This window comes from Anopheles gambiae, unplaced genomic scaffold (assembly GCF_943734735.2).
Source record: "Anopheles gambiae unplaced genomic scaffold, idAnoGambNW_F1_1 scaffold_32, whole genome shotgun sequence".
NCBI classification, from domain to species: Eukaryota; Metazoa; Arthropoda; class Insecta; order Diptera; family Culicidae; genus Anopheles; species Anopheles gambiae.
The window spans coordinates 189104-200511 of NW_026902724.1; the positions used below are offsets into that span (position 1 = coordinate 189104).

Here is an 11408-nt window from a genome sequence, read left to right on the forward strand (position 1 = left end):
TGTGATTAAAATAGATTCCATCCTATTTTTTGTAAATCTGCACCAGCAGGTAGTGAAAACTGTATGGTGTTAATGCAATTAAAAAAGTGAAAAAATCAACATTTGACAATTTGCTATGAATAATGAATAATGTTATATTTTACTTTTCCACTTTTATTTATATGTAAATTCATATCACTTCCTTATAAACTAAATCTATTTCAGCTTAACTATTGAGAACTCCGCAAATAAAATCTAAGAATAAAAATGTATTTATGCAAAGATTAAATCGTTTGGAAGTTCCTAATCAATTACTCTGACCAGTTTTTGAATTCAAACAATTGAAACTTAATTTTAAAGTTCTTAATTAATCTAAAAACCGTTGTGTTGTAGAAAAAGTAGCTCAGTAAGTTTTTTAGGATCCAATCGCGATCTTTTTTCGGTATAGATTTGTCCAGCTTTTGAGAATACTCGTTCGCACGGGACGGATGTGGCTGGTATACAAAAAATACCTTGTACTAATTTATACAGGTTTGGAAATCTAGATTGGTTTTGTTTCCACCATGCCAAAGGGTCAGATTCTAGTTCTGCATATTCCGATGCAATGTAACCGTCTAGTTCTTGTTTTGCTTTAGTTTTAGGATCGGAAGCCACTTGCCTAATAGATATCCTACTGACAAAGTCTCCAAATAAGTGTTGACGATATTGATCCTTTTCTTGGTTGTCTTGAGTTTGAGAGTTTGATGTGGCTGTATTAATAATGTTCTGATTTGGATAGATTGTTTCGATAATATCGATAATAGATTGGTATGTTTGTTCGTATCTATTTTGTTCGTTTTCAAAACTTTGCCGTTTCATACGTGGATCGAGTAGCATTGCTTGATTTACGATCGTATTTCGAAACATGGGATCAAATCTTTCTTCAAGACCATGAATCAAATAGTTTCCTAATTTTCGCACTGAACTTTCTAATTCTTCGTTCAACAAATCAGTAGTTTTAGTGATGAGAATTTTGATAAGGAGTCCCATGTGTGATAATGTAACGGTTTTTTCTGATGAAGCAATTTTTGTAGCGTAATCAAAGTTTTGTAAAATTTTGATTGCCTGCTCTATCACAATCCAATCTTTGTTTTGTAGAGAAGTTTTCATCTTAATTGTATCTAAACAAGATAGTAATAGTATTTTGTTCTTAAAAAACCGTTCCAGCATATCGTAAGTAGAATTCCAGCGAGTAACAATGTCTTGTTTTAGTTTAAGAACGGGGTAATTCAATTGTGTTTGCACTTCGGAAAGTTTTTTGGTTGCCGTACTGCTTTTTTTAAAGAAGGTAACAATACGTTTTACTTCGTCAACTGTGGTTTCAATTGCTTTTTCTATCGATTTTTTAACAACTAAACTTAAACTATGTGCAAAACATGGAAAATGATTCACTTGTTTTAGTTCTTTTGCAGCTGATGACATGTTACTCGCGTTGTCAGTTACTAAAGCAACTACTTTCTCCATTATATCAAACTTCTCTGTTACTTCATTTACCCACTCAGCAATATTATGTCCAGTGTGTTGATAAGGAAACTCCGAACATTCGAGTAAATTGGAACATAACTTATTATCGTTATCGATGTAATTTGCTGTTAGTGCATAAAAGCTAGTGTTATTGATGTTCGACCATCCATCTGAGGTCAGCGCTATTTTTGTGGTATTTTCCAAAGCAATTTTGACCTTTTGCAGGCTTTTGTTGTACTCCCGATTCAAAATTGCTTCTGAAACAAATTGCAAATTAGTTTTAATAAAAGCTCATCCTGTTTTTTTTTGGCTTCTGATGTTAGTGGTTTCAGTGGAGTTAAGAAAGAGTCCATGGTGGCCGGTCGAGAAATCCCAGCTGAGGATTGTTGAATGAGGTTCATTCCTCAACATTACACTCTCCATTCGACGAGGAAGCATTAACGCGTTTTAAAGGTATTCCGACATGTTTTGCAGTCAGATGCCGTTTCAAATTGGATGACGATCTTTTAGTGCATCGAATGATCTTAGCACAATATAAACATTTTCCAGCATTTTCCGTTTTTTCGAAGTGTTGCCATACATCGCTTGTCGCTCGTACCGTGCTCATCGTTTCAATTCTGAGTAAAAATATAATAATTAAGTTGTTAATTATTATTGCCTTCTCTAAAATCTGTATCTGATCGATGAATTACTATTAACCCTAAAAACCTTTTTAAGCTACATTCTTAACACTTTGAACGGCGGGCTGACGTTACAGTTATTGAGTGAGCACGTAGCGCATGGCAAGAGAGCGATGAGAGCGACAATTACTAGTGCCATTGCTATCACTTTTTTGTTTCATTGCGATAAGTGGCGTAGCACATGTCATTCTCGTTCTCTCTTTCCTACCTCATTCGTTCTCAAGATAATCACTGAGCGTCAGATGCAAAGCTGAACGGTGAGCAAAACCGTCATGCGAATTTATGTGACACGGCGCTTAAACTGTCAACCATTGTAACACACTGCCACTACTATAATTCAATTATCTATTATCCCTACCCTACTATATAAAACTATTATCTTTAAGATTACGATTTGACAATAAAGAGTTCTCTGCGTGCCCATTGAAGAGAAAGGGTGTTCTTTTTGCACTCCACTGGCGCCAGTAGCGTCTTAAAACGCCAAAGCATCATCAAGCTAATACTTCAGTATTTTGAGCTTAAAAACTCTCAAATAATTTGTTAATTAAAATATGAAACTGCATAAATGCTAATACGCAATATGATAATACACAAAAACAATAGATCTTTCGTAATATAAGGACAAAAAGCATATTTTACTGTATATAGCAATCAGAACGGCATCGTATTCTCCACATTTTTAAAACTCACCTTTTATTTGAACAGGTTTATGATACCGTTTACTTAGGTTTCTCGAATCTTATTGATCGGTTTTTAGTTGTGCCACGTTCAAATGCTAACTATCAACTGACTTATTTTGGTTTTAACAGTTTTTATCGGCGTGCACTAACACTGATAAAAAAAACCGTTAAAAGTGTTCAATCATAATTACGCCGGACAATACACCTACAACTGTCTTTATATTATACACCACTTCATTCTAACCTTTTTATTCTTCACTGTTGATACACACTTCACACTCATGTCGTGGTAGTACACTTGTGTCCCACACTTGCAGGGGCCACAGTGTTGACGACCAGAAATTTTTTGCACACATTGATAATTATCCATAACCGAAAGAGCTGCCGATAAACTGATGTTTTCAACTGATGTGCTATCTCGCCTTACTTAACTGAAAGAGCGGGAAGGTAAGGTTTTTTTTTCACAATTTTTTTCGTCCTTTCATTTTAATTCTCTGCGCGATACAGCTCGATCTCACCAATTGAACTATGAGTGCATGATAACCATTGAGGTTTTATATAATAGCGTACCTTTTTTAGGTGAAATAAAACTAGAATTTTTCTACATAGAATATACGTCATTTTTTGCATTTTTAATATAAAATCATGCTTTTCAATTTAACTGACTTTCAACTTTTGTGTATCCAACTTGAGAACATGCTTACTATCAATCGTGCAACTATAGAGTTTCGACCGTACATTAGCAAATTGTTGCACACTTGCATAGTTGACATCGAACGTCCACAAAAGAAACCAACACCTACGTTTTTCGCACACAAGCTTAGCAGCGGCGGGTCAAGCCTCTCCGAGGCCCTAGGCGTTATGGTAGACGGGGCCCCTTCAAAAAATCACTCGATTGGTGTGGAGGGGGGGATGGGGCGGGGGAGAAATGTTGTACGAATCATACACTGCAAATGTTCTAAGTTTGCTGCAGTTACATTTTTTACTGAAAGCTATTGAGTAATACATGGTTTTCTCGTTTCACTGAATATCAGTAAAAAAAATTACTGAAAATGCAGCTATTTATTCTGTCAAAACGACATTTCTGAGCTTCAAAAGAAAACATAATGCGATGCCCACTTGCTCGTGATGAACAAACATTTGATTTGGTAACCGCTTACACCCCGATAAATTTTAGGTGCGTATTCGGCTTGCGGAATTAACGTTTTGGTTGAGAAAAATCTTCACACCACTTTGCTGTTCTTGCTGAAATTTCATGATAACCGTGAGTGCGTACCAAATCAACAAACTTGTTTCGACAAAATACAGTTCACATCTGTATAAATCTTTATGAAACAGAGATGAACAAGAGCAGCATGGACTGTCACTCGCGCATCAATAAAAACTCCAATTTCAATACTTTTTTTCGCCAATTTTTAATCGATATCAATGACTAAACAATCAGTAATATCAGAAAGGCTTTGTAGTATGTTCAAATTTTGGGTACTGTGGATACTGTTTCGAAGCGGACTTTCGACACTTGATCGTCTAGGCGATCATAAAAACCTTTCGGACGTTGGAGTTTAGAGGGATTACCTTGGGTAGGAGGACATAACGAAACTCCTTAAATGAGAAGTCGATAGATGATGGATGGGCTTAGTCCTATCCTGACAATCCGAACAAATCTGACCTGCCATGATCGGAGTTGGTTTTATCTATACTCAAAAGAAGTTAAAGGTCGGAAAGTTATCGTTTTCGCTAAGCTAGTTACATTTGTCTTTTATTGACAAGAACGATGGTTCTAAACGATATTTTCTTTCCTACTTTACAGTTTCTAGCTCGTGTTTCATAATACGGACGATTTGATTTAAAATCGTCATCGTGAGCATAACATGAAAACAATATTTTGCTTTTACGTTGGTGTTTACCTTTACAATGAATACTGAAGTACCGTCTTGCTTCGAATTACGGCCACTTCATTTTCAATCGGTCAGAGCGATAACTTGTTGCACGCGGGAAAAACAATATTTTCATTCGAAAGTAACTGGAAATACCTTGTATTGCGGTATGTTTGTCTCAAGTGATCCACGGACCACAGGTCGAGCGGTGATGGCCAGGAGAATGCATTTTTTTACACATATATTATTATATTATTACAGTTAATACCCAAATAACTGGTTTATGATATTAAACAATGCGATTGGTTATTGGTTTTCTTAAATTATTATATCATCCAAGCAAGTTTCAAATTCATTTTATTAAATAACTAAAATTGATTGTAAAGATTCTTCAATTAAGAGTCTGCAGCATACTGTGCAAAAGTCATAAAAAGTTCAAAACAATTAAGCAAAATCGCAATATCGCTTCTGAATGTACCCTTCCTTCCATGTTGCAAAATGTTTTCAGGATATATCTGAAGATGGTACAAAAACCTTAACAGCTGAAAAGTTATCGAGACAAACGTACAATCGTTCAGTACTATTATGAGGCCACGGACAAGTAAGGACAGGTCAGACCAATTGATAGTGCATTTCTTTAAAAAAAAGCTCCAAGAAAATCGTTGCATCCTTAAAAAGCAATAGTGTGTAACCATTGTTCTCGTAAAATCAACAGTCAGGTTTTTATGGAATTATTCGTTTCTATTTTCTAATTTCTCCTCAAATTTGACCATATTAATTGGTCCGACAATCCATGTTATGGTGATCAAATTTGGAATAGTTCAACGATATGAATTGTCATTTTAAAATATGTTCAGTTAATTTTTAATGAATAGGATCTTCCTATCTTTCAAAATCACGCAAATATTTTCTCGGGCCTGACTGCAGATTCTGGCGGGCAGGACTTTGCCGACCGCTGCCGACAGCCTAATTAGTTCAAATTTTACGCGATCATTCATATCGATATTTACTTTCCGTTGACCCTTCCAAATTTGACCCAAACCCTTCAACAGCTTGCCTTTCCACCATCACTTTGTCCAGTCCACAATTTTGACTGGGGCCCCAAAAGTAAGCCGGGCACGAGTTCTTTTTGCGTGATAACATAGACACAGGCCAAATTAAAGAGCGCACACATCGACATCGGAATCGATTCTTGAATGAAATCTCCACAGACAAAAAGAGCGCCTGACACCAAGTAGCCAATTTTTCTTGCTAATTTCTCCGTCTACGAACCGTTGTGTTGAGATCGGTTTCGGGGCCTTTTAATGTCGTATGTGCATGTAGTTTGCGTGAGGCATCTCTTGTAACGGATTTTCGCTTTACCCAACTCGTGCGTAGCGTTCAATGCATTTGATGCAACGCTTTGGGCCAACGATGATGAAATGGTATTGTTTTGAGCTGTGGGCATGCATCGCAGCGTTCTGCGCTTCCAACTAAGGTAAAAATATTGCACATGTTAAAAAGGCAAATGTTTTTTGCTTCTGATAGTAAAATGCTTATGATAAATAAAATAAATATGCTTCTGATAGGTCTGGTAGTAATAATAAATCTGATTGTAAACATAACCCCCGGGGGGAAAATGGAGGTATATTGGGTTGACAACACCAAATAGAAGGGGTGCCCCTCAATCGACGGGATCATCAACGGGGCCCCAAATGGACGCGGCAATGGAGATTGTTCTTCGTATTATGGCTGTGTATGGCTGTATGTAGATGCATCTGTAACGGTTTTTGGTCTTGTTGTATTCGCAAAACTTGAAATAGTCGATAAAAACCATATATAAATGAACATGGTCCATAGGATCCTTGAGTATTTTTATACCCTTCCCCCCTTCCTTCTAACTGAAACCTTTCCCATTTCCCCTTCTCTTCGGTCCACAAACTGGATGTGTTCGATTAGGGCCAAGAATGAAAATTTTAGTTTTTGCATTAAAAGACACACACAATCCACTATCCCAGGCCAGGAATGTGAATACCATTTTTCGTGTGAAACAGCTGTCTGCTTTTGGCACACAATCGCAAAGCGGTAGCAGGGGCCCCGTATACAACAACAGGACGGTTCATCCCAGCCAAGAGCGCACACAATGACATCGATTTAACCATTCCTCGAATGAAACCTCAACCCACTGAACCCACCGTTGACCAAACGACCTTCCTAGGCTTTTTAAAGCGACGCGAGCTTGGTGTCATTTTTTCCTGCTAATTTCTCCGGCTACGAGCCCCCCGCTTGGCAAAGAGTAACTCATTTTGATTCCTCTCGCTACCCCTGGCCTTAGTTTTGAAGGAATCATTCGACACACTCGCACTCCACTACCCCATCCCATGGAAAAACGCTCCCACCATCAAGGTGTTGACCAAAATTTCGCTGTGTGCATGAGACACACACTCGCACTCCTCCAGCCCTCCACAACTGAACGCTCCCACCGTTGCTAAGTTGCGAGAATTTTTGCTCTGAGCGTGAGACACTGAAGCGCAAGAGATGACACTATGTGTAAAGACGATCATAATTCGATATGGTCAAAATGCGTCGATTATCGTTTCATTTATCTGGTAATGATGATTTCACTTCATCAAAATTTTAAACATTAACAACTATGCTGATAACAATAGTTGAAATGTAAATCAGAATAAATTAAATTCATTTGAAGTAAAATAAATTCCATTATACTTTATTTTGACCATATGATCAACACTTGTACATAGTGCCATTTACTTTGTGTTCTTCACTCTCGCGCTGTGTTGTGATCGTTCGAAACTCATTGCCAGAACGAATGCAAATTTCATTTGGGAAGGATCGGTGCCGGAAGATGCAGTGAAAATTATGAAATGTTAATAGAAAAGTGGTTAAGTAAATCGTGAAAGATGTCAACGCAGGCGTAAATGCAGTTTGTTTTGTTACTTGATCTACGGGTAAGTGTATGCATAAAAGAAGAGTCTTCCAAATGATGTTTGTGTTCTAACAATCGTACTGCTTTTAATGTTTGTTTATTCTTCTATTATTTTCTATCACACCTAGCAATTTTATTACCAAAGCACCTGATAACCGATCAAAGAAGGTGAATCGGGCTTACAGAGTCGCCGTTTAACTTCAAATATCTTCGTGATCGGTAAGTTTTAAATAGTCCTAGTTATGTTCACCATTCTAATGGTAGATATATCTTTCATTCCTCAGGTAAACGCATCAAGTGTTTTTCTTCCAACAGCACGCGCCATCGGTAGAGCAAGCAGCCAACGTTTCGTTCGTCTAGCACGCACCATCAAGAATTGAAATATTCCCGAATAGCTCTGTGAATAAAAACTGCACACTTACTGTCCGAATTTCCTGGAATTTTGTGATCGGTCTACGCTCGCGGGAATGGTGGGTCCGTTGAGGAGAAGGAAAGAAAGGGTGGGAGCGAGGATTAACCAAAAACGCGGCACTGAGAATGAGGGGAGGTGCGCTCAGCGCTCACGCTGGGACACTCACGATGCTTGAAATAAAATGTTAACAAGCATCGATTTCAAGCATGCATGTCGCGCGACATTTTGCCAAGCGGGCGGTGTATTGAAATTTTGTTTAGGGGCCTTTAAATTTTTGTCTGTGTATGATGTGTGTTTGTGGCTGTTGAAACGGGTTTTCTTTGTGGTTAAACGCAGCGTTCTTTTCTGTGTGCTGTGCATTGGATTTTAGCAGCAAGTGTCTCCGCGTTTTTTTTTTTTTTGGTGAGCTCGTGCATCGACCATCCACACCAAGACACCAAATGGACGGGCCCTTCATTGACGGGGCCCCTTATAGACGGGGCCCCTTATCGACGGGGCCTCCTTACCGACGGGGGCCCTTACCGAAGGGGCCCCTTCATCGAAGAGTCCACATAATAGTTGGGGCCTCGTAAACCACCTTTGAGTTTTAGTTTCAGCATAGCTGTAACGGTTTTTTATCTTGTCTTCACGCAAAAAGATATATGTAAATAGTGATAAAACATCATTTTAATATTAACATGGCACAGTTTCTTTTTGGACATATAAATACCACCCCTTCCCGATTTCCCCTATTTGTCAGTTGACCACAAAAGTTGAGTAAGGCCCCGCGTGAAAATTTAAGGTTTTGCGTTAAAAGCAGGCACGCTCCACGATCTCAGGCTTGAGATGTGAATACCATTTTTCGCGTGAAAACAGCTGTCTGTTTTCGGCACACATCTGCAAAACAAGTATAGGGGCCCCTAGACAAGCGCAGGCACGTTTCATCCCAGCCAAATTGAAAAGCGCACACATCGATATCGATGGAATCGTTTCTCGAATGAAACCTCTACCCACTGGAGCTCCGTTGCTTGCTTGATGTTAGTCAATTTTTCTTGCTAATTTTACCGGCTACGAGCCGATGTATTGATATTGTGTTTCGGGGCCTTTAAACTTTTGTTTGGGTGTGTTGTATGCTTGTGTTGTGTAGCGGGTTTTCGGTGGTAGTTAAGCGCAGCGTTCTGTGCATTCCATTTTAGCAGCAAGTTGCTCTGCGTGGTTGTGGGTTTGGGTGTCTCGTGCACAGGCCACCCACACCAGCAAAAATTGACGGTTTCTCGCTCTGTCCAATACTTTGCGCCAACGATGATGAGGTATTGATTTGAGCTGTGCGCGCGTGTCGCAGCGCAGCTTTGATGCAAGTATTGGCAGATTTCTTAGAACATTTAATGTGCTGCTTTGAGTAGTATGGGCCCCGGTTTTCTGCAGTTCGGGGCCCTCGACAAAATACAGTGAGTAAAGCGATGGGAAAAATGAATTAATTAAAAATGTGTCTTTTTGAAATAGATGGTAAAAGTCCCATCCAGAGGGGGGGGGGGGGGGGGGGGGGTAGAATCAGTACGAAGTCGAACATCACAATGACGGGGCCCCCTAGATCGACGGGGCCCCTGGCGGCCGCCCAGTCCGCCCACCGTTTAACGCGCCACTGAAGCTTAGTTGACATCGAACGTCGACAAGAGGAACCAAACCGCACCGTATATGTGCGGTCATTTTTCGCACACTTTCATAGTCGGCGCGATGAGCATCCGCACAGAGAATCAATACCGCACCGTATACGTGTGGTGATTTTTCGCACACTTTCATAGTCGGCGCGGTGAGCACCCGCATGGAAAATTAATACCGCACCATTGCACAATGGGCAGTTTAGAACAAATTGCGGGATAAAATTATTTTTGCAGAAATGGTTAGTTTTTATCGTTTGTAGTAAAGTATTATGATAGTAAATAACATTTTATTTGTAGTTCGCATCCATACCACCAGGTGGCGCTACATAAAATAGTGTTTTAAGGGATCTTTGTTTAGTTTTATTAAATTTGTGTGTTTTTTTTCTTGTATTATTTGTTGCTAATAGTATAAACCATTTTAAAATATACTGTAATGTTCCATAATGAAGATTAAATAAATAATAGTAATAATTATATATAATCAAAACATAATAATTTTGAATAAGATAATTTTTTCTGCATTGTATAGGACAATTGTAGCTAATTCTCGTCACTTTTACTCAAAGGTAGTACAAATATTAAAAATTTACACACACAACTTAGGTGGATGCTATTACAAGCTCCTGACGTCTAGTTCACTTTTCTAAAGACATGAATAAAGGCATTTAAATAATTGGATAGAGCAGGTGCATTGAAATAAAGTACTTCCCATATTCGTAATGAAAAGCAGCACATATTGTTTGTCTTTGAATATTCATCCAATACCTTTCCAAGTGCTGTACTGCCTTCAGAAGGGGTAATAAAACTACAAATTTCTTCTTGGTTTTACAACTATCTGAAAAAATCAAAATTGTACGATAGCTACAAACTAAGTATTTACTTCATTTGTAAAGTTAAACCCTGTCTTTGTTTTAGTGCGTGTAGCTACTGATATTGAACTGGTTAACGAATCAGAGGAATACAGCTCATTATACAAAATGTCCTTCTGGATGCATTTTCTTTCTTGCAAAATATTCTTTGTAGCATCTCCCCTCTATCCTTATATTTAGTTTGTCATGAGTTTTGGGAGTTTCTTCTCCCAAAACGCCAATAGATGCTACTGCATTCATAACGTTTTCCTGTTATGCGTATAATTTAAGAATTATTTTCCTTATCTTCTTCTTCTTCTTTGGCTCAACAACCGTTGTCGGTCAAGGCCTGCCTTTACCTCTTGTGGGTTTGGCTTTCAGTGACTAATTATTGATTTCCCACCATAGCAGGATAGTCAATCCTACGTATGGCGGCACGGTCTATTTGGGGCTTGAACCCATGATGGGCATGTTGTTAAGTCGTACGAGTTGCGAGTATTTTCCTTATATCCTTATATATAATCTGCAGTAGGACCAAAAGGTATTTGGTTCTGATTTGCTTCATTATATTTAATGATAAAGTTAGGTTAGAATAGAAATTTACATATTAGATAAGTACATGAGCTGAAACTAAGATACACAGGTTCGTAATTGAAATGAAAGTTGATCAAAAGCACGCAGAATATATTTTTGTAGAATACACGAAATACGCTACACTAGGCACCTATGGAGCCGCCTAGTTACGCATGTGTCTGTTTTTAGAAAAAGTTGATGTGAAAAAACTTCAATAAAATTCGCGTTCGCAAACTTTCGCAGAATATTTCTTCACAGATTGATAGTATATATATTACACTATGATGTGA

The 11408-nt window shown here is 38.4% G+C and overlaps 1 long non-coding RNA gene across 1 annotated transcript; it reads left to right on the forward strand.

Annotated features, from left to right (window-relative positions):
• The first annotated feature begins 6987 nt into the window (after positions 1 to 6987).
• On the forward strand, positions 6988 to 8075 carry LOC133395026 (uncharacterized). Its single transcript, XR_009767137.1, has 3 exons — positions 6988 to 7667; positions 7774 to 7864; positions 7930 to 8075. It is a non-coding gene; the product is annotated as an uncharacterized LOC133395026 (long non-coding RNA).
• Positions 8076 to 11408: the final 3333 nt, after the last annotated feature.